General features: G+C 34.6%; 1 non-coding gene across 1 annotated transcript; it reads left to right on the top strand.

The window, feature by feature from the left end:
* The first annotated feature begins 2,164 nt into the window (after window positions 1-2,164).
* Window positions 2,165-2,245, top strand: TRNAL-CAG (transfer RNA leucine (anticodon CAG)). Its single transcript has one exon. It is a non-coding gene; the product is annotated as a tRNA-Leu (tRNA).
* The last annotated feature ends 22,404 nt before the right edge of the window (window positions 2,246-24,649 follow it).

Below are 24,649 nucleotides of genomic sequence, written 5' to 3' on the forward strand. Positions count from 1 at the left end.
TTATTTTTGTATTTGTAAAAATTATAAAAAGTACATATTAATAAAATACATGTTATGATGAATCTAACAAGATCCCACATGACTATATTTTTATCCGCGTATAAATCAGAAATGATGCTCAAAGCGAAACTTGTGAATAGTGTAAAATATCGAAGTGTAACAATAAAAATAAAACGGAGTGAATATGAAAAAATAATTATTAAAATTTGCCTTTTAAAAAATAATTATTACTGTATTAATTATCTCTTATGATAAACAATTTAACAAAAATAAATACTATTTATATACATGCCTATACAAAACTTTCACCACTAATATATCTAATAGTCTTATTAATAGTAATATGAATAATAAAGTAATAAACAATAATACAAGTATAATATTATACATTGTGGTACATTAATTAAAATTTTTAATAATAACATTATAATCTAATAGTAATATGAATAATAAAATAATAGACAATAATGCAAACATTTAATAAAATAATAGACATTAATACAATTATAATACAATATAATCATTGTGGTACTTTAATTAGAATTCTAATAATAACATAAGCAGCTAAATAGTAATATGAATAATAAAATAATGGACAATAATACAAATATTTATATATTGATCATTAACTATTTGGACCTCATTGGAACTTATTGGATCTGATTAGATCTAATTGGAACTTATTGCTCCTGATTGGAACTTATTGAAACTTATTGGACCTCATTAGACTTGATAAACAATTTTCCAAGAGCACTCATCATGGATATCGATGTCAAGAGCACTGATGTTACACACTCTTTCACTGGATTGGTATCGAAGTCAGCTGTAATCACCCCCTTTATTTTATAACCACCATCAAGAGTTTGTATGTATACTAGATTTTAAGTCTCAAGTTCGTAGTATGGATGGAGTAGCTCGAGATGGGGTTGAGACACCTCAAGTATCTTTCCTTTCTTAAGGTAGGCATCGGTGATAAAAAGGGCGTGAGCTTTTTTAGCCGTCGATCACCATATTTTTCTGCTTTGCTAGATGGTAATGTCGTAAGAGCTAAAAAAGCTCGCTTTAGTTATTTAATTTCAACTTGTATTTTGTCGACGACTCTTTTGCAAATTTTCATGGATGCCAAAAAAATAGAAATTAGAAGAAAACAATTATAATGATACGACAATTAAAGAGCCAAAAGACCAAAAATAGAACATCCAAAAAAGAGCAAACTGACTAATGCGGTATTGAACCCGCAACCTCACACTTATTATATTTCTGCTCCATCTGAGCGATTTGTGTTTGTTTCTCAAATACAACTATTTTGCTATCCCGGAACATGGGGGTAGGCCACCTCCAAATACGCCCTTGTATGCTAATACTTATGAAATACAAATAAGTAACAATTGTATCTTAGTTGTTAACAAGAAATAATCTAACAAGAGTTTCTAGGTTGTTTTGTCTTCAGAAAACATAGAATTCCATTCTCAAAACAAGTACAATGAGGATAATTTTCCACACATACTAAACATGTGATATAACCTCATACATATGATGTATGATGTATGATGTTGTTATACAGTGGTGTTTAAGGCTAATATGGAATAAAAGGATTATATAAAACGAACACATTGAACTATAAATGTTCTAACAGTTCATTGGTCAAATATATATATACTTCTTTCGTTTTTTATTACTTGCATTGTTTCTTTTTGCACAAGAACCAAGATGACAGAAAAATACAGATTAATCATTAAAGAAAGGAACTACACGAGTAATAAAAAATTACCAAAACTAGAAAGCAATCCAAGTAATAAAAGAGGAGGAAGTATAAATTATGTGGATTGCTTGCTAATTATTCATGTATTAGTCCAAATCATGAACCTCCAATCAAAACTATTAGACCTTAGAGGTGGGTTTTGATTAATTTTCCAAGTTTATACATGTAGAAAGTAAATTCTTCTATGTTGAAATATCCGTAAGTTTTGCTATATATGATCCAAAAATATATTAAAAAGATAGTTCAGGATCTGGACATGAGATTTGGGGAAAAAAAAAATGAAACTCACAAGAGCCCATTTGGTTGAGTCTGCCTACAAAAGTTATGTTATATGCCTATTTGGAGGCCCAAATTAATCAGTACTAGATACTTATAGGTTTGAGTACAAAATTTACCAGTAGAGTCAAGATGGCCGAGTTGGTCTAAGGCGCCAGTTTCAGGTACTGGTCCGAAAGGGCATGGGTTCGAATCCCATTCTTGACATCTTACTTTTACTTCCTTCCAACTTCGCCTGTGACTCGTTTTTGAAGAGATAATGTCATTGTGCTTAATTTTTTTAAATGCTGAACAAAACAGGCTTCAAATTAAATTTTGAAACAGAAAATTATTGTCAAGAACTTGCGATTAGATTTTTTTAAGTTTTTTTGACATTGTTTGAAACCAGGAAAAGTACAATAACATGTCCTAAATTACAATCTGTACTTTTCTAATTGCTAATGCTACTTTATGAGCATCTACAAGACTACAACCTTCTTCCTATCAACTTTCCTAATTTTTACACTATTACATAAAGAGGCCCAAAACTCTATATCCTTTACAAGTCCATTTACACTGGTATTTACTGTGTTTGGATTTTTTAAGCAACTTATCACTATAGTAGAGTCCGTAAAATCTCTATGTGTAATTGTTGTTTACATCCTTATTTCCTTATTTCAGATCTTGAAAAATTGCCATCAACTCCGTTTGTATCGGGGATTCTGAGTTAACTTTCTTCCCACCATACTCGTATGTTCCATTGTGATGTATTGCCCATCTTATAGCTGCTTCCACTCTCTTTCCCTTAGATAGTCCTTTTTTAGGTTTCCATGTTCCATCCACCTGTAACTGCAATGTTTGTAACAGATGTGAAGTAGATCTATCTCCCTATTCTATTTGTTTCTCTTAGTTCACTCTTTTTGCTACTTGTTTTCCAACCATATTATTATTTCTTTCCTCTCTATGTTCCTTTAGGTACCACCTACTTTCATTTTTCCTCATCAGTTGGACTATTCTCATCGAATCACACTTGACATTCTTCATGAAAATTCCGTTCCTATAACACCAGATTGCCCATAGTATAATTGTGAACATAATCTCGATTAGATATTTAGATGTTAGATATCAAACAAAATAGGCCAAATTGGCCTCAATGCCATAAAGTATGGCTCGGGTGCACCCAATATTGTGTGAAGGTTTTTTGAACATACTAAACAACCTACTAATTATATGGAAAGAGTATTCTTTCAAATACCAAGTAAAATACTATATATATTTTTTCGAACAATAGTTTAGTAGTTCTTTTTTTTTGTAGTGGATATAGAGTGTGTTCTCTTCACCTAAACTTTTACGTTTGATAATACAAATTTTTCACCAGTTATCCCTTAATTTTACGAAAATGCATCGCGTGTCCTCACAATTTTAGAGATACATAAAATGACACCGAGGTTTTAAAAAGTTATCAAAATACCATTAGTCCATTAAATCTTCGTGACTAATTAATGACCATCAACTCCGTCAGTCATCAAGGCCAAATCTAATTAACCTCTGTAACCCCAAATTAATGCTAATTAAATCATAGCTAACTCTAAATAAACCTTGATTAACCGTATTTAATTATATCCCCAACCACCTCCACTCGTGGATCTATCCTTTCCCTCGTCCAGCCACCCACTCACTAGGGCTGTTCAATGTCGGATATCCGTTCCGATCCAAAAATTCAGATACCTAAAAATTTCAGATTGGAGGAATTGCAGTTTGAATCGGATCCAAAATTTTCGGATCAGATCACCGGGTTTTCGAATCGGGTCGTTGGCATTTTTGGAAAAAAACGGATCCGAAAACCCGAATTGATCTTTGGATATCTGATCCGAAATATCCAAAATCTTAAAATCGGATCGATATCCGAAATTTCAGATCGGACCGACGAATTTTTGGATCAAACAATTCGGATCAGATATTTTTGAACACTCCTACCACTCACCATCCCATCCCTCACTCATCACCCTGCCTAGCCACCCCCACGCAACCACCCAACATAGCCTTGAAAAGCACCCCCTGCTATTCCCCAACCTCGAAAATCGCCCATTGTGCTTCCCTACCCCCGAAATTCCCCCCAAATAATCTTTTCATATCCTAGCTAGGTTTCTCTCCAACTTCAATCAATCAAAGCTCAATCTATATGATAGTTATTTGGGGTGATTTTCGGGGTTGGGGTGGTCGGTTGATGGTGTTCCGAAGAAGTTGGGTTGATTAAGTTGTAATCCTGAAAATTTAAACTAGATTAATAAAATGATAATTACGACTAAGGAATAAAGTTTTTGTTTTATAATAAGTAGTAACTAAATAAACATAGTATGAATTTTGTGATGTTAAAATAAACTAAAATTAATGAAGTATAAATTTTCTATAAGTAGATCAATAAGTTGTACTAACTAATTTTATGAATTTATGAGAGTAGTTTTTCATTAACATGATGTAAAACTAACTTGTTACAACAACAACAACAAAAAAAAACGGACAAATTTTGAAACACCCCCAAGAAAACCCACGGCCAACACCCAACCACCCACCGCCCCTATTTCTCCCTCTCTCCTATTTGTCCAAAAAAACTAGTGACTAGCCTCTCCGTGTTTACAGCCACCACTCACCATCCATCCACCTCCATTTTTGTCTCCAAAATTTATCTATAAATGCACAGAGGAACTAAGCTTTGAAGTCACAATACAAAAACCACGAAAATCACAAAATCTTTTCGCACTCTTCTTTCGGCACCACCTCACCACCACCATAACCCATTGTGCGTGCCACCTATGATGCGTTGCCTCCCACAGTCCCACTGACCGTCGAACACCACGTCAACAACCTCGCAGCAGAGCCACCAACTTCCCTTTCCTTCACACTCTCCTCTGTTTTGCTGCTTTGCTTCGTTGCTGTCGTAGCCCGGCCTTGTTCGCTGCTCTGACGAACGCCGCCCACGCCGGCAGACGCGCGCCGCACCACCAGGACCTTCTGCCCAGTCTCGTTGCCGGAGATCCGAGCTCCCTTGTCAAGCGTTCCTCCCTGCTCTAAGTGAGCAAGGGTATAACGCTACCTTTTTTTCTTATGCCAAGTTCTATTTTGTGATTTAAGCCCAAAAGTTAAACATTATTAGTTAGATTGAACTTGAGCCTAAAACTGATTTAAGTTCTCTACTAAAAAAAATTATAGAAAAATCTGTTAATTAGTTGATGGGCTTGAATCAGGTTTGGTTAATGTTAGATAAAGTCATTGGCTCTATTCACTTACTAGTGAAGGGCTGCGCTTTTTTTAAAAAGCGCAGCCCTATATAACAGAAGGGCTGCGCTTTTTAAAAAAAGCGCAACCCTTCACTTAGTAGGGCTGCACTTTTAGGAGAAGCGCAACCCTTCTCACACTCAAAAGGGCTGCGCTTTTCTACAAGCGCAGCCCTACTAAGTGAAGGGCTGCGCTTTTCTTCAAAGGCGCAGCCCTTCTGTTATGTAGGGCTGCGCTTTTGAAGAAAAGCGCAGCCCTTCTTAAAAAAATTTGAAATAAAAAATTCGCGGGCTTCAAATATTAAGCGGGTTTCAAATATATTATCCCTCATTCTCTCTCCTCTCTCACGTCCCTCCTCCCTTTTCCTCCTTCTCTCACGTCCCTCCTCCCTTTCCTCCTTCTCTCTCATCCTCTCTTCTCTCTCAAAAACTCCCAGAAGCGCGACAAAAAGTCTGAAATGATTTGCACTAATCATGCTGACGGAGTCCGATTGCCTATTGTGATACCTTCACTAAAAGGGCTGCGGTTTTTGCATCGACCGCAACCCTTCGTAAGTGAAGGGCTGCGGTTTTTGGGCAAACCGCAACCATTCACTTTTGAAAACGCAGCCCTTGCAGCTTAACCTTTTTGTTTTTTTCCACTAGTGTTTATTTATACGAGTGACCTCATTTGTTCATAAGAGTAACCTCATTTAATCGTACTATGATGCTATTTAATTATAAGAGTAACCCTAACTATTCACAAAAGGAGCACCATTTATTCATATGAGTAACTCCAATTATTCATACGAGCAACCACACTTAATCATACAAGTAACTCTAATTGTTCACAAAAGTAACCTCATTTTTCAAACAATTAACCTTACTTAAGTATATGACAACCTTATTAAATCATATGAGTAACCCCAATTATATATTCACAAAAGTAACCTCGTTTATTTATAGGAGTAACATCATTTTTCATAAGAATACACTGATTAAAATTCCATTTCATTATAAAAATAACCACATTTATATATAGGAATGACATCCTTTTATTGTTAAGAGTAACCACATACTCATACAAGTAACATCATTTGCTCATAAGAGTAACTCCATTTGTTCATAAACGTTTGTGCACAAAGATCAATTTCAACAAGCCATATCTCATAGCACACTCAATATCTTTGAAGAATTCAAGTTAGAGATGAAAATTTGGCTCGATATCTTTCCAACGCCTGGTTAAATGCTCGATTACGATAAGAAACGAGTGAGATGTGATATTTTGAAAATGAGTTGGTTGGCTGACTGGTGCGCACGCGACCACACCTATATCATTAACATCTTTAGTTGTGCACATGTAAAAAATGTAAAAAAAAGTTATAATTTGATAGTATGCATCCAGACGAATCTAACAAGATCCCACTTAATTATGTTTTTCTTTGTATAATGGCGATAAATTGGAGTCAAAATTAATCAATGAATAGTGTCATTTCACCCCAATATTTCATTTAAAATAAAATGGAGGAAGTATATATATTTGTGAACAAATCTTGGTCAAATTTAATACATGAACAGTGAACAAAATTAAATTGTTGCGAAAATGGAGCAAGAATTAATGGTTGGATTCTAGTTGAAAAACTAATGGTTAGAACTAATAAAGAGAGATGGCTACTATGTGAAATAATGAATCGCGAAGATCCAAAATAAAAGAGAAAAAGCTAAAGTAGAAAAGAGAAAGAAGAGAAGTTAAATAAGAAAATAGAAATAAAGGCTTCAAGGAAAAAAAAAAAAAATGAATGCTGCAATGAGAAACTCCGCATCCAAACTCCAAGCATATTGAGATGAAATTGAGTTTTTTTGCAAGGATATACTATATTAGGGTAATGGGACATTTTGTGGAGATAAATTTCACTAAATTTTTTTTGTAGTGATAATACCAAACTAAATTTAAATTTTGTTAAAAGGTACCAAAAACACTACTTTCGGTGAAAAAGTCAAATTTTCAGCCTTTGACTTGCTTAATTACATTTTGTATAGTGTGTGATATTCAATTGCTATAAAGCATTCATTTTCCTCTAACTTCCTTACTATCACTTTGTTGCTCACTCGCGAGTTCCTACCAAGTCAAAGGCCGAAAAATTGACTTCTTGTCGAAAACAGTGTTTTTGGTACATTTTAACAAAATTTGAATTTAGGTTGATATATCTGCACAAAAAAAAAATAGTGAATATCCCCACAAAATGCCCTATTACCTTGATATATCCCCGCAAAAACCTCGATGAAATTAAGTAATTAACCACTAGACCAACTTCTCTTTATTGAAACAATCGCACAAAAACTTCTTTTATCTTATTTTCCAAATATGAATTAAAAAAAAAAGTAAATATTTTTGGAGGTTCTCGGGCCATCCATGATCCTTAATGGGTTCGCCTCTATCCACTAAAATTTATTTCAATGTTTAATGTTTCAGAGTAAAATATAATAAGCCTTATAATTATATGTAACTATAAAGACATAGAAAAACTTTTCTAATCTCTAACTTTTTTATTAAGGTGATAACAATCTCTTACCCCAATTTCATTACAAGTGTTACTCTATCCCAATTCTTTAGAAGATTTTCTAAACAACATATCATGCTATAATGCCATTTTCTAATTTCACACTAGACGCAAAGTTACGAAAAGCTAATAAAATGAATTATGAAATTTAATTGTATATTTGATAATTGTAACTGATTCGAGAAATTGCCTAGGCTAGGGTTTTTATGAGCCAAGCCCGCTGCTGAACTATTCAAGCTTGGCCTGGTCAATATTCGGCTCGAGGGGGCTCAAGTCGAGCTCAAGTTCGGCTCAGTATGCTAATGAGCCAAGCATGAGCTACCATTGGTTGGCTTGAGAACTAGTTAACAGGTTCGAAAATTCTTTAAATAAAGATTTTTATGTAAAATATTAAGTGTCCCCCACCGGCTTATAATGTAAACAATAACTTTTTACTCCATAAAGTGTTACTATCCTAGTTATTCTTATGGTTTAATCTTATCCCACATTGATTGAGACTTAAGAGATAAAATATTAAGCTTATGTTCTTTATAAACGAAACGAAATGTAAACCTTTGTTTATATAGTGTAAAAGGCATACTCTTAAAGTCCCACATTGGTGGAAGAATAAGAATGAAACATAAAGTTGTTTCTCCTTATACAATACTACTCCAAATAATTAACTCAAGCGGTATTGAGCTCAAGTCGAGCCCTTGAGCAGCTTGGCTCGTATTCAAACTTCTCGAGCTCGAGCCAAGTCGAGATTTTCGAGCCCGACGAGCTTCGAGCTCGAACCGAGGTGAGCTTCTCCGGTCTCGGTTTAGTTCGTTAACATCCCTAGCTCAAGCCAAAATACTAGTGTAATAAGTTGATCAGCTGAGTGTTTCAACTTCCAAGCATATGCATGAGAGCTTGATGTATATATCTGAACGTCTATATTGCCACGTTATACCGTTTCAAGTACGTAACATTTTACTTTCTTGATGATCATAATACTCTTAGAAGGGTAGTGGGATTGCTTTTTCTTTTGGTCATCATTCTCGGTGGTGACTGGGATAGTCTCCAACAATTTTGGTAGACATGAGAATCCAGTAATAATCTATCAATGAAACTGCTGCGGGAGCAAACTTGACCTAGTAAAAAGAAAAATACTATCTAACAACATAATGGAGGGATCATTTCCACTCAGGTATTTTAAGAGAGAAATTTGCTTACAGTTTCTCCTCACTCTCAAAATGTATAGTCCGCTAACTCAGGTTGAATTGACCTATTAAAGATCTCGGTCCAGTAAACCTTTCATCTTAACAACCAAGAAAAAATATTATTCATAGTGCATCATTCAATATATATATATATATATATATATATATATATATATATATATATATATATATATATACATATATTGTTTGCAAGATTGACCTAGTTAATTTTAGGCGTTCAATAATACAAAAAACTTCACAGCACATATAAGTCTACTTACTCTAAACAACGTGATAAGTTTAAGAGTTTTATTCTCTTATTCTTCTTCTAATTATTGTCATATTTATTGCCAATTAAGTTTTGTTTTAATAGGTAATGCTACAATGTTTAGAGAAGAACTAGTTTTTTTTCCCGAACGATGGCTCGGGTCAGTTAAAATAAACAAATACTAGAATTTTTTGCATTGAATTTTCTTCGAAACATAAATTCGATTTTCTTCGGCATAAGAGTCAAAATTTGAACATTAGACATATAAAGTATAATTGTTTTTAGTTGCAAAATTTGATTGGTTTAATTTCTGTCACTTAAGGCTTTCACCATTATTTTTGTCTCTTTTTTTTTTTTTTACTTTTCAAAGTTAAATTCTATGAACATATAGAAATTTTATTGAATTTATTTATGATTTCTAATTTTATAATCTTTTAGTTGATTTTTGAATTAAGTACAGTACTAACTTCTAAATTTTAAATACTATAAAAAAAGTAAATAATTTTTTTCCTTGCTTAACTTCTAAATTCATATTTCACTACAAATACACCTCTATTTTTATCATGATTCACCATTAATTGTGAATGGTTCTTGAGAATAATGATTTGTATGTATTCTATAACGTGATTTTCTCAATTGTATGAGTGATTTGTAAATTTTCTTCTTTTAAGTGATTTGGGAGTGAGTGTTGTAAATTAATTTTCGGTAGTTTTTTTTTTTAGTGCCGATTTTGATTTTGACATTTCTTTTGCAATTTAGAAAGGAAATGGGGGCAAAATAGGCATTTCAAAAGAGGACACCATTGCTCCCCCCTTCCCTCATATAATAGAGATGTTATTATTTTTAATTTCATAATTTATTTTGCTACTTTTCGTATTTTTTGTACATTAAAAAATTGAAAAATTCACGTCACGACATCATAAGTAAAGATAATTTAATGATTTCAGTTTGAAAATAATACCTTAAAAGGAATTGTAGTAAGAGAATATGACATCAATATTATCTTGTAAGTTACGCAATAAGTGTGTCATAGATGTATATACTTGTTTAAGTTTTTTTCGTTAAGTATATTCATTACAAGACTTTATCATATTTTATTTGAAACATTAGACAACAAAGTCATAACGTATTGATGGTTAAGCTCTTAAGTTTCATTTCAGATGTCACATGTTTGATACCTTGCACTTACACATTTTTTATAGAAGTAAGGAGTACTCATAGACATAAAGCATCCGCATTAGGAATTTGAGGAGAGTGACACGTGGGCATATAGGCTTTCTATCTCACGCCTTTTAATATATTTGTATAGATATCTTACGAACAATCGATCAGCTAAAGAACTAGTGATGGGTTTTAAAATGTATACTGCAAGTGTCTGTTTAGTAGAACGGGCAATTACGGGTCGATCCACAGGGAGATGAGTTCTATAGATTTGTGCTCAATTATTTAACTACTTCAAGAGAGGAAATTGACTGAAGAATTAATAACTAAACTAGAATAAACTAGAACACAAAATGATGTAAGTTTATCAAATAATTAAAAACCTAAGGCAATCGATCAGTCCACCATGTTTATACCAATTTAATCATTACAATATAGTTCAACAATAGTTGGATTGAGGTTTGAATAATTAGAGTATTTCGTTAATCCTATGGTCGGACATTAACAATTATGCTTGTATGGTCGCTCAACATAATCAAACCTACCTAAGTACCTATTGTAAAAAGTCTCTAATGAATACGATCTTTCGATTCTAACTCCTATTATCTATTAATAACTCATAATTTTGCGCAATTACATGAATTAAACAAGCATAACAAATCAATAGGAATTATTCTAGATCAGTCCAAATATCGAAGAACTTTAAACCACAATAAAAAAAGGTATAAACATGACTTCCCGCTCTAAGCCCTAGAAAAGACTACTCACTCATGATAATAATAAACTCAATAAACATAATGCAAGTAGAAGAATTCATTAAATTAAACAAAGTAAAGAGGAATACCGAATAATTGAAGAACAATGAAAATGGAATCAACGATTTCTATAATCTTCAAAATTAAGATTTAATACAAAGCTAGAGAGAGAAAACTATGTGTTTAAACCTAAAAACGCAGAAATTAAGATGGTCTAATCGAAAATACTAAAACCTATTTATACTTTTTACAAAACCGGCTAAAAAGGGCAAAGTTAACCATCCCGAAAAACCGCCCGATCGGGCGACGGTGATGCAATTTCTATGACAAAAGGGAAAATACCCCCGTTCGGGTGCGTAAGCACTTTTGGCCTTTTGGTCGCTCGGTTGACCGGGTGAATTGAGAATGCTCCCAGCTCTTCTTTCATTGATCGCCTAGTCGGACCAAACCGCCCGATCGACCGGGCGAGTGTGATTTTCATTCTTTCTCCTTGCACTTTGTCCGAACCACTTGTGCAATCGTCCGGATCTTCTTTGGACCTTATGTGACCATTTGACTTCTGTTTCACAACTTATATAAATAAAGGCACTAAACGCCTAATCTGCACCAAAACATATAACACACAGAACAACTCCAAACACATTAAATCACATAAGAAACGAGCTCAAAAGAGTTCTAATCGACTATCAAAACTAAGGAAATTGGAGTAGATAATCTATACATAATAGACACATCAACTAGCTTAACCTTAGTACGTAATGCAAAAAAATCACCTTCTTAATAATATGTAAAAAAATTCCAATATTTATTTTTCAAATAGACGAATAATATAAATTTCACACGTACTAATCAATTTTGGAACCCATACAAAAACAAAGTTTGAATTTGATTTCACTACGAGCTCTTGGTTAAACAATCATCAAACACGCTTGGTAATTTACCCTATTCATTATCGTACCATATCCACCCAAACAAAAGTAAGGATCTTTAATTTTGGAGGGAGGTAGGGTTAGGGTAAAAAGCCAAGAAAGAGGGGAAAAGTGGTTGTTGAAAGTGAGGGGGTCAGCAGGATCATGGGCAGTTCACATGGTGGGCGGCAAAATGTGATTCTTAGAACCCCATATGATAGTGATTACCCTCTTTCGCCTTTTTCTTATTTTCAGTTTTATTCCATTGATGAATGTTGAAATTATTTGTACTTTTTATCAATCAAACCTTACTAAAAGACAAAAACCAAAAACAAATTTTATGCTAGCTAGTTGCCTCTTTTCTCCTCCGTTTAATTTGGATTTTCGGTACGTATCGTCAATTTCCACCGTACGTACATATACTTCATCCGTTTCATATTACTTGTTACACTTCTCAATTTACGGTCTCCTAGGTAATTTTTGGAGAAGTGAGATGTAGAGAGTAAAAAAAAGGGACCCATGTGAGAGGTGAAAGATAGAGAGAGTTTATTGCCTAATTAAAAAGAAAATGTAGCAAGTAATGTGAAAGTTCCCACAATGAAAAGTGTAGCGAGTATTATGAAAGGGAGGAAGTAGATAACATTATGGTATGTTATATCATGTATGAGAGTGCGGGATAGTTTATTGGTTAGAGCTTCCCTCCCGGTTTCTAGAGGTAATGAGATTGGGTCTTATCCTTGACAAGTTGAAATCCCTTTTATTCTCCCCAACTTATCAAGGTTTCTCCTTACCTTATTAAAAAAAAAATGGTATCATGTATGTTGCTTGGACCACCAAGGGATGTAAAATCCTGAACTACCTACCCCAATGTTGATGGTTGAGATTCTTCGAATGTTTTATGGTGAATATTTTCATCATTATATACTCATTGTCTTGTGTAAATGTCGTTATTGTAAATAATGGTGAAAGTTATAAGGATAAAAACTGAAATCCAATGCAATTAAGTCCAACTAATTTGGATTGAACTTGAGCTATATTCGAATTGAATTTAGATTCATTTTTTAAAAAAGAATTTAGATTTTAATTGGTTTGGATTGAGGGTGATTGGATCTAAAATAACTGAATAGCTAATAAACCGTGCATTGCATATTTGTATGTTTGGGTTTTATGAATTACTAGTTTTATTACTGAATTTGGTGGGATTTTAAGAATTACTTCTATCATCAAACACTTTATTTTGATGTTCATGCCTAAATTATTTCATCAAAAGAATAGAGTTTAATATTTTTGATGTTTCAAATTGGATCCAATCGAGTGTCTGAAAATTCAGATTTGATCAGTCTGGACTCAAACTCTATTTGGTTTGGATTTAGATTGAAAATTTGAAATCCGAATTTTTTCCGGATTGGATTACACTAGACTTAAGTCCAACCGCACACCAGACTTTCATCTCTAATTGTAAAATGTGGAAAACAAAGAAATGAGGGAGTTATTAGAAGTGAATCCTCTAAAAGACTTTTCGGTGGCAAATAGTTACCATTAATAATATACTCCCTCAATCTCATAATATAATGCTTGTTTCTCTCTTTTGAGGTCAAGCTTTAAAATCTTTGACCAAATAGTCTCATCTATACAAATATATTAAAAGGCGCGCGAAAACAAGAAACTGTGCCACGTGGCGCTATCCCTAGGGAGTTTTAGTTCATGCAATCCATGTACAGTAAAAAAATTAAGAAATTGCATAGTATAAGGTTTGATCCCGAGATCTCAAGTACATATACTAAAGTTTTAACTACTAGGCTAAGTTGTATTTAGTGTTATAAAATATTATATTACTAAATGAAATTTCTTCTTACGCAGGGCATATCCCGGGCTATATAACTAGTTAATATATACAAAAAGCGTACTCATGTAGGATTTTGTTAGGTTCGCCTCAATGTGTATTTTCATAATATAAACTTTTTATACTTTCTTGTAACATAATGTACAACTTTAATCATAAACCCAGATGTATTGTGAGCATGGTACACCCAAGACTATTTTTTTGTTCATTGTTCATGAAACCTCCAAATGAGCGAAATTCGGGAAAAAAAAGGCAGAGCTCCAAATAAGCAAATAAGCAAATAAGTAAATGAGCAAAAGAGAACTTTGAGTGTACCATGCATATAGTTGTTATTATACACCAGGATGTACAATGAATGCTTTCCACGACATTATGTATGCCTTATTTCACATAGTTATTTGAAACATCCTTGATGGGGTATTTGGATTTTTTTTTTTTTTTTTGAAAGAATGGGGTATTTTGATATGGTGTAGTTCTGAAGTGGAACAAAATTTGAACTAATTGATCGTATATCTAGAATTGATGTTTGTTGCAACACCGCATAAATCGTCATCAATGACTTAAATTTTCCTCAAAGTTCAGAACAAAGCCTTAATGGAAGGACGACCTTTTATAGATCTAAATTAACCCATGAAATCATTATTCAATTTATACTGAATGAGAAATGATGTTTGTTGATGCTTGGTTGTTTATCTTATATGTAGTTACTAATTTTTGCTTATTAACACTAGTATAATCTATGATGTATAATAATCCTTTGTTGTTTTTTCTTATATAAAGTTATTAAACTAGTACTATTTGCTAACCAAAACTGATTTTACAAATTAAAATTAAAACAAATGATAATTCGATAACTTTTTTTTTACATCGAGAAATTTTGCATTAACTAAAACCAGGAGTACATCCTAATGCTTATACAACCACACAAAAGCAAACTTAAACTAACGTGAGCTTCATTTGCTCGTACATACATTATAAAGAAAATACAAACTATTATATGTCCATTCTAGATGAAACTTGTCTTGAATGATGGTAGGTGGGGTTGGGTTATGTGTCGTGACGACAAATATCTGATATGACACTAGTAGAAAAAAGACAATTTGTGTTGCCCCATTTGCATCGTATGAAAGGAAAAACGACGCAATGACGTCATTTGCATCGCACGTAAAGAGGAGTGTGACGCACAACATGGGAACATAAACACCAGATACGAGCTATATGCGTTCCACGTGCCTTAGGTGCATTGCAAAAGCCCAATTTGCGTTGGATCCCCTGACCCATCCGACGCAAATCGTCTCATCCTTGAAAAAAAAGACTTTCACACTATCTGCGTCACACGTCTTTTAGGTGCATTGCAAAAGATCCAACTTGCATCGCACCTTATTCAACGTGCGACGCAGATACCAAGGCCACGAGGCCCAGTTCCCTTTTTATTTCAAAAACCCTAAGATACAGTTCAATTCCATCATTTCATCGCACGCCGTCACTCATCCTCTCTCTCTCTTCCTCCCTCTCCCTCCCTAACTCAACCCTAATACAGTTCACATTTCGCTGAACCCTCTCTGAGCCGTTTCTCTTCAAACCCCACCATCTCTTCAAATCAAACCCAAAACAAATCTTTAGCGCCATGACCTTCACTTCGAACAAATCATATTTTCTCAATTCAAAACAATTCAAACCCTAAGATATTTGTTCTAAACTCCATTTTCCGGCGAGCGAATCTTCAGCGCCATGACCTTCAGCGATAGAACACCAACAACGAAGGGCGAGCGAAAGTGCAAACGAATCTTCAGCGCCGACGACACCGACGACACCGACAACAGCAACAACGAATGGCGATTTTTCATCGATTTTTCCCCCGACGAGTCCTTCGAATTCCTCGCTGCTAACATGGTATTTTTCATCGATTTTTTCCCCAAATTGAAGGGCCATTTTCTCGCTACTGTTTTCTCAAATTCAAGAAGGAAAATTCAAGAAGAACGAGATTTGAAGAAGAACGAGAACGAAGTTTGATCTGATTTTGGCGATTTAGGTTTTTTTAAATCACTAGTGGAAAAATGAAGAAGGGCTGCGCTGAAAAAGGCCTGTAGGGCTGCGCTTTTTGACAGCAGCCCTTTCAATAGCAGCCCTTCAATTTTTAAGTAGGGCTGCGCTAGACAAGCGCAACCCTTCCTACCAAAATAAATAAATAAAAAAAATTTTTTTTTTCGACATTTTTTAACTATTAATCTCACATTTTCTGAATTTTAACATTTGCATTAAACTTTAAAGTAAACCATCCAAATCCAGAAGAGAAGAAATTATAGATCTACAATGCAAGTAAACCCAAATATACAGAAGAGAAGAAATTATAGATCTACAATGCAACTAAACCCAAAACAAAAAAAAAGAACGAAACGAAAAGGAACAAAAACTAATATACAGAAGAGAAGAAATTATAGATCTGAAAATACAAGAACATTAATCAAAACAAAGATTAAGAAATTATAGATCTGAAAATACAAGAACTACCTCCAGACATTAACCTAATAATGTTTAAATACATAAAACAAAACCCTAATACATAATTAAGGAAAAAAAAATACGGAAAAACTTAAAATGCCTATTTGGAGCCTTAAACGAACTCGGATGGCTTAAAAAGCCTAAACGTCACTGCATAACGGTGAGTTTGACTCGTTGGCCCGTTCCGCTTCCGAAAAGGTATCACAATAGGCAATCGGACTCAATCGACATGATTAGTGCAAATCATTTCAAGCTTTTTGTCGCAACTTTTCTGGGAGTTTTTGAGAGAGAAGAGAGGATGAGAGAGAAGGAGGAAAGGGAGGAGGGACGTGAGAGAAGGAGGAAAAGGGAGGAGGGACGTGAGAGAGGAGAGAGAATGAGGGATAATATATTTGACGAAGCCCGCTTAATATTTGAAGCCCGTGAGTTTTTTATTTCAAATTTTTTTAAGAAGGGCTGCGCTTTTCTTCAAAAGCGCAACCCTCACTTCTTAGGGATGCGCTTTTGGAAAAAACGCAGCCCTTCTTACATACAGAAGGGATGCGCTTTTAGAAAAACCGCAACCCTTCCTGCACAGCCCTTCCTTTTTTTCCCCTAGTGAATATATTTAGTGCAATTTCATTCTTGTATGTTAGATCTGATTCTGTATTTATAGGTTCATTTTTTTAATTTCAGTTTTTGTGTTAGATCTGAATATTTAAGTTTTATTTTCTTTTTTAAAATATTTCATTTTGTTATTCTTCTAGTATTCAGACTTTGTATTTCTCGCATACGTGAAGTGAAGTGAATACTATTTTTTTTTTTTGTATATGAGTATTTCTCGCTGCTGAATACTATTTTCTTTTTGTGTATCTGAGTATTTCTCGCTGCTGAATACTAAATTTTTTTTTGTGTATCTGAGTATTTCTCGACGTGAATGTAATTTTTTTTAAACAAAGTTAACCCATCTGCGTCGCATGCAAGACCATGTGCGACGCAGATCAAAGTGGCTTGCTGGGCTGTTGTCTCCATCTGCGTCACATGTTGGTCAATGTGCGACGCAGGTGAAAGACAATTTGTGTCGCATCGTACGCGGGGTCCGACGTAGATGATAAGTGTGTTTCAAACATACTTTATGGACTCCTTTTAGCTCATTTTGATCCTCTTTCTCCCCTTTCTTCCCTCTTTATTCTCCCTTTCCCCTTCTATTTCATTTACTTGATCATAGTGATATTTTGCTAGATTTTTAGTCATTTTTGACCGAATTTCTAGTACATTTGCTTTCACCTTGTTTTGCCATGTTCTTGATATAGGTGAAACTACTAAGATGGCTACGATTTGTAAAGTTGGAAAAGGTAGCAATGAAAACAAAGCACAAATTGATAAATGGTCCGCTTGCACCATTCCCCATGTCCGCTCGCACAAAGGAGCACATTACACAATGAAATCTTGAACGGAGAACTTCAAATGGACATAACTTTCAAACCACAAATCGGATGAAGGTGATTCCAGTTGGAGGTGAAAGCTCGTTTCGATATCTTTCCAATGATTGGTCATAAGATTGATTTGGATATAAAACGAAGAAGTTATGCTCGTTTTAAGTTGAACTGTCCAGTTTGAGGCAGAAGGGTGAGGTGCGCCCGCACCTGATTTTGGTCCGCCCGCACCAGTCGTTTCCGGAAAATGGAGTTCGTGGCTTCATTAAACGAGTTTTTGTTTTATTTCGAAGACTGACGTTTTATTCTAGTTTTCAGAGAATATTTTAGGGTTTTGTATTAGAGAGAAAACACTTTAGTCTTCATTGATAATTGAGATTAGTGATCATAGTTTGTGATTCCATTGACATTGAAGGTACTTTTCGTTGTCTTAATTCAAAGTTTCAGTTTTTAATTCATTCTCTTGGTGTTTGTTTATGTTCTTAGTTATTTTAGATCTTCATTCTCTTAGTTTATAATTGCGATTTCTATTAGTTTAATAATTTCTTAATCATGTTTAACCTTAGATTAGTCATAGATTTTATGTTTAATTGCTTAAACTCCATGATTAGTGAGTAGTTTCATATCTAGGGTTAGGGTGAAAGTATGAATTAGGGTTTTAAATATGTTGTTGATGTGATTGTGATGTATGGAGAAGTTTATGCATTGATCTTGGTGTTTTGAGACCTTAGGATAGATATTGATCACATTTATACTTTGGTATTTTGATTTCAAATGTTCTTAAATCGGATTTTGAACTCTTTTATCATCCCCAAGAATCAACTTAATTTCTAACCAAGATATTGGATGGAAATTAAGGGGATCCTTCATTAGGGGTTTTCCAAACTTATTGAATCTCTTAATCAATTAACTAAAGACCATTCGAGAGAGGATTTAGTTGATTGATTAAGTGATTACTCTTGAGGACCATTCGAGAGAGGACTCGAGTATTTTAGAGGAGAACTAAACCTTGCATAATCGTCTTTGTTACTTCACAATCGCATTAACAATCATCATCCGTTCTTATTCATACTAGTAACCTTAACTCTAGTGTCTTTTATTTGATATTTAAACTCTTTATTTGCTTGTTCTAGTTGTTAGTTAGTCTTAATTTACCAAAACTCTTTCAAACCCCCAAATAACCTTCAATTAGATAGTCTAGACTTGATAAACTTTAACCAATCCCATTTTCCCTGTGGATCGACCCTTGACTTGCCCTTACTATTCTCTTAGTAATTGCTTGTTAGGATTATAAATATTGTTTGGAAAGCGGTTCTTAGTGCCTTAACGACACACTAAAAACCTCTTATCAAAATGGCGCCGTTACCGGGGAAATATGCTATTGATTGAAGTTTTCTTAAGTTTGAAATTGCTTAATTGATTTTTTTTTTTTTTTACTTTTCTTTATTGGTTTTTTTTTCTTGTCTTTATTTTATGTGGTAAGTGCTGTTTATATGAGTCTAGGGTTTTGTACATAATTTTTTTTTATTTTTAAGAGAATTCCAAAAAATGACGAACTTCTTTTTTCCTCAATATGAGGATGAACCATTTTGGAATTATTATCAGAGATTTGAGAACACTCTTCTAACTAAGTATAGACTTGAGATTTGGGAGATGTGTGAGGTGATATATGATGGTTTGAATATGCATACAAGAGAAATTGTGGAGTCTATGTTTAATGGTGAATTTCGATTCCAACACTTTGATGAAGCATGGAGTTTCTTTGGTGGTTGTCTAGAGATACTTATGAGTGGGACCATGGAAATACCACTTTCTCAAATTTAGAAGATGTCTCTAGCTGTGAACGCCATGTTTATTCTGAAATTCTTAATTCACTTGAAGAAAATATGGCATTGTTAAAGAGATGTGATTCTATGATGGACAACATTGTCGAATCTAGCAAAATATCAATTGAAACATTGGGTCAAATTATCAATAATCAAAATCACTCTTGTATGACCATAACTAATGAAGATGATGAGTGGGATATGGATGAGAATCCCAGAGTAGAGGAATCATTTGTTGAGAAAGCTTACACTATAAAGTCTAATGATGTTGAAAAAGTAGTTGATGAGACTTTTGTTTCTACTCGTTCTCTTCATATTCCTTTTTCAAGGAAAATCGACTTAGTTCCTTCCTTTCCCATCTTATTCCCTCGCCTCAAAGTTTCACCATTGGAAGAGCCTTTGACCTCTTTAAACCTTCACAAGACCCAAATGAAAGTCATCGAGGATATGACCGAGCTTAAAATTTGCAAGGATCATCAAAAGGAGAACTCATTGTTTTCTTCTTTTTATTTGAATCTTAATGTTTGTTCTTCATACTTTCCAGGATTCTCTTGGAAATTTCATTATTTCCGGCACTCATTACTTGGTAAGCATATAGACGCATTGAAATTTGTGCATGCTCTTTATCTATATCATACCTATTTGATCCATTGTGAAATGTGTGCTAATGCTTATGACAAACTATTGAGATCTTTGTCAAATTATTTAGTGATAAGGTCTAGCTAATTATCCTAAAAGAGCTCTTCTTCCAGGTATGTTGAGACCCTTCTGCTTATCTTACTTGGTTAGAATTTTTCTTGTTTTTTGCCTTACCTCATCCCTTACTTTCTCTTTGCTTGTACACTCCGAGGACGGAGTTTGTATTAAGCTTGGGGGAGTTAGTTAGCATGTGTTCTCTCCATCTCAACATTTTTTTCTCCCTTTGCATTTAGGTTTTTTTTAGTGCTTTTGCATGTTAGGTTTGCATAAAAAAAAAAACACAAACAAAAATATTTTTTTTCCTGCATTTAGGATAGCTTGGTTGCATGCATGATTTGTGGCTAAAAGTGTTCATAACTTGATTGGAAGACCTTCCCTACATTAGACTTGATGGTTTTGGAAGCCCTGTTGTGACTTTAAGTGACTCTTGAGAACGATAACTTTTGGTAGAGTCTCTTTGAAATTAGGCGAGTTGGATGAATGGATTGCCTTGCCCCTTGTGCGACGAATCCCGAAGGAGGGCCAAGAACCTCGTAAGACTCATTCCCAACCCTCACCATTGATCGCCTAACTTGTGACTTGCATTTTAGCTCCCCAAGATTGCATAAGACCGAGCCTTTAGAAGAATGATTTAGGGCGTTTCTTTTTGCTAGAAATAGGAGCTACAAAGCCAAAAGCTTGTATACCGGCATAATTATCCGCTTCTAGCTCAACCCATCTAGCCTTTCTATCCTATTTTTGCTTAACCCTCATAATAAGTCATGGCCAAACTTTCCCCAAAGTGGAGTGCATGTCTAGTTTGTGTTGAGTTGAGTTGTTTTGATATTGAGTCTTGGTTGAAAGTTAGTTAATATGCAAGTATTTGCAAAAGCTAACAAAAATTTCAAAAAAAATAAAAGAAAGAAAGAAAGCTCTTAGTGTTTCATTTGAATTTCTATTGAAAGAAAAGAAAGAAAGAGCAATTTGATGAGAAAAATGAAAAATATTCAAAAAGTGAAAGAGTTCAAAAGGTGAAAGAGTCAAAGTGGAAATCAAGGTTATGTGTGAGTTCTTGAATTGAGATTGGTGTTAGGACTAGCTTGGGGGAGTATTTACCCCTAGTTTGTACTCCACTTACCCTTTTTGCACCACATTCCTAAACTATCATCCACACCCTTAACCTAGCCCCGTTACAACCTTAACAAAGTCCCTTTTGACTTCTAGATTGGACTTGGTCGATTTAGTAGTGGCGGGCGAGATTTTGTGCAAGTCATGATAAGGGTCATCAAAATGTGGTAGAGGCGAGCAATTATGGTTGAGCATCCCTAGGGAGGAGTCAAACTTGGGTCTTGGAAGTGGAGAAGAGTGAGAAATCACTCTTGGAAAGCCTTCTTTCAAAAAGACTCGGTTGATCGGTGGATTGAGCCCTTAGAGTCACTCTTGTGCTTCCTAATCATCATCCCTCTTGTGTTTGGTTGGTCTCCTAAATCTTGCTATGAACTCATTTAGCTTGCATGTCATGTTTGTAACCTTGCATTTAGAGCATATAGGTTAGTTTGTTGCATGTTTCCCTTTTCTTTTTATTCTCTTTTTCTTCTTCTTTCCTTCATTCTCACTCTTGGTTTACTTGAGGACAAGCAAAACGCTAAGCTTGGGGGAGTTTGATAAGTGTGTTTCAAACGTACTTTATGGACTCCTTTTAGCTCATTTTGATCCTCTTTCTCCCCTTTCTTCCCTCTTTATTCTCCCTTTCCCCTTCTATTTCATTACTTGATCATACTTGATCATAGTGATATTTTGCTAGATTTTTAGTCATTTTTGACCGAATTTCTAGTACATTTGCTTTCACCTTGTTTTGCCATGTTCTTGATATAGGTGAAACTACTAAGATGGCTAGATTTGTAAAGTTGGAAAAGGTAGCAATGAAAACAAAGCACAATTGATAAATGGTGCGCTTGCACCATTCCCCATGTCCGCTCGCACAAAGGAGCACATTGACAATGAAATCTTGAACGGAGAACTTCAAATGGACATAACTTTCAAACCACAAATCGGATGAAGGTAATTTCAGTTGGAGGTGAAAGCTCGTTTCGATATCTTTCCAACGACTGGTCATAAGCTTGATTTGGATATAAAACGAAGAAGTTATGCTCGTTTTAAGTTGAACTGTCCAGTTTGAGGCAGAAGGGTGAGGTGCGCCCGCACCTGATTTTGGTGCGCCCGTACCTCTGTTTGGTGCGCCCGCACCTCATCTTGGTGCACCCACACCAGTCGTTTCCGGAAAATGGAGCTCGTGGCTTCATTAAACGAGTTTTTGTTTTATTTCGAAGACTGACGTTTTATTCTAGTTTTCAAAATATTTTAGGGTTTTGTATTAGAGAGAAAACACTTTAGTTTCATTGATAATTGAGATTAGTGATCATAGTTTGTGATTCCATTGCATTGAAGGTACTTTTTCGTTAATCTTAATTCAAAGTTTCAGTTTTTAATTCATTCTCTTGGTGTTTGTTTATGTTCTTAGTTATTTAGATCTTCATTCTCTTAGTTTAATAATTGCGATTTCATTAGTTTAATATTTCTTAATCATGTTTAACCTTAGATTAGTCATAGATTTTATGTTTATTGCTTAACTCCATGATTAGTGAGTAGTTTCATATCTAGGGTTAGGGTGAAAGTATGAATTAGGGTTTTAAATATGTTGTTGATGTGATTGTGATGTATGGAGAAGTTTATGCATTGATCTTGGTGTTTTGAGACCTTAGGATAGATATTGATCACATTTATACTTTGGTATTTTGATTTCAAATGTTCTTAAATCGGATTTTGAACTCTTTTATCATCCCCAAGAATCAACTTAATTTCTAACCAAGATATTGGATGGAAATTAAGGGGATCCTTCATTAGGGGTTTTCCAAACTTATTGAATCTCTTAATCAATTAACTAAAGACCATTCGAGAGAGGATTTAGTTGATTGATTAAGTGATTACTCTTGAGGACCATTCGAGAGAGGACTCGAGTATTTTAGAGGAGAACTAAACCTTGCATAATAGTCTTTGTTACTTCACAATCGCATTAACAATCATCATCCGTTCTTATTCATACTAGTAACCTTAACTCTAGTGTCTTTTATTTGATATTTAAACTCGTAATATTTGCTTGTTCTAGTTGTTAGTTAGTCTTAATCGTTACCAAAACTCTTTCAAACCCCCAAATACCCTTCAATTAGGTAGTCTAGACTTGATAAACTTTAACCAATCCCATTTTCCTTGTGGATCGACCCTTGACTTGCCCTTACTATTCTCTTGGTAATTGCTTGTTAGGATTATAAATATTGTTTGGAAAGCGGTTCTTAGTGCCTTAACGACACACTAAAAACCTCTTATCAGCAGATAGCTAATTAACTGTGCCGCACTGTTGTCCGACGCAAATCTTGTATTTTGATCTGCGTCGAGGCCTGTGGCGACGAACCCATGTCCGACGCAAATAGGCGCCTCGCATCAGACGCAAATCGTCTATTCTGTACTAGTGTGAGAGAGAACTTATTGAGATACGAAACCCTATCGATCTTCAGAGTTAGATTGCTGCATCAAATCTAATAGACCCAATGGCCACTGGACACTAAATTCCAAGCTCCGTGAAGATAAATATCCTCTTGGGATTCTACTGATTCACAAATGAAGTCACATCCTCTGGTGACTTCTGACCATGCTGTGAGGGTATCCAGAGCTTAGACTCCATTCTTTTGGCACGAATTAATGAAAATTCAGTTCTGTTCAGACAAATTCAATTCGGCTCGGTTCGATTCAGCAAAATTCAGTTCGTTTCAATTAGTTTCCTCTCATACTTTTCATTCACTTCAGTACAATTCAGTTCAGTTCATACAAATCCAATTTAGTTCCATTCAGTTGAGTCCAAAAGAACATAGCCCTAGTCTCATTAGAGTACAACTCAAAATGCGTAGAGGTCGTAACTTGCCACAAATCAAATTGGAGAGCCTTTCACAAGATGCATTTTTTAAAGGTGATGATGCCTGAAGCCATCACGAGAACTTGGGGCGGGTCAAATTGATGGAATTCACCCAACGTAAGGATCCTAGGATCTAGCCTTGCAATCCCTAAACTAGAAGATTGAAGTACAACAAATCTAAATTGAAAACTTCCTCTCATCTTACCCAACAGTCAAATTCTTAAAGTGGCATAAACCAAACCATTGCCAACTCCAACATCTTTGGCTCTTTTAACAAGATTTCCTATATCTTCCTTTGTCATAGGAAACCAAG

Source organism: Beta vulgaris, chromosome 8 (genome assembly GCF_026745355.1).
Source record: "Beta vulgaris subsp. vulgaris cultivar EL10 chromosome 8, EL10.2, whole genome shotgun sequence".
Taxonomy (NCBI): Eukaryota; Viridiplantae; Streptophyta; class Magnoliopsida; order Caryophyllales; family Amaranthaceae; genus Beta; species Beta vulgaris.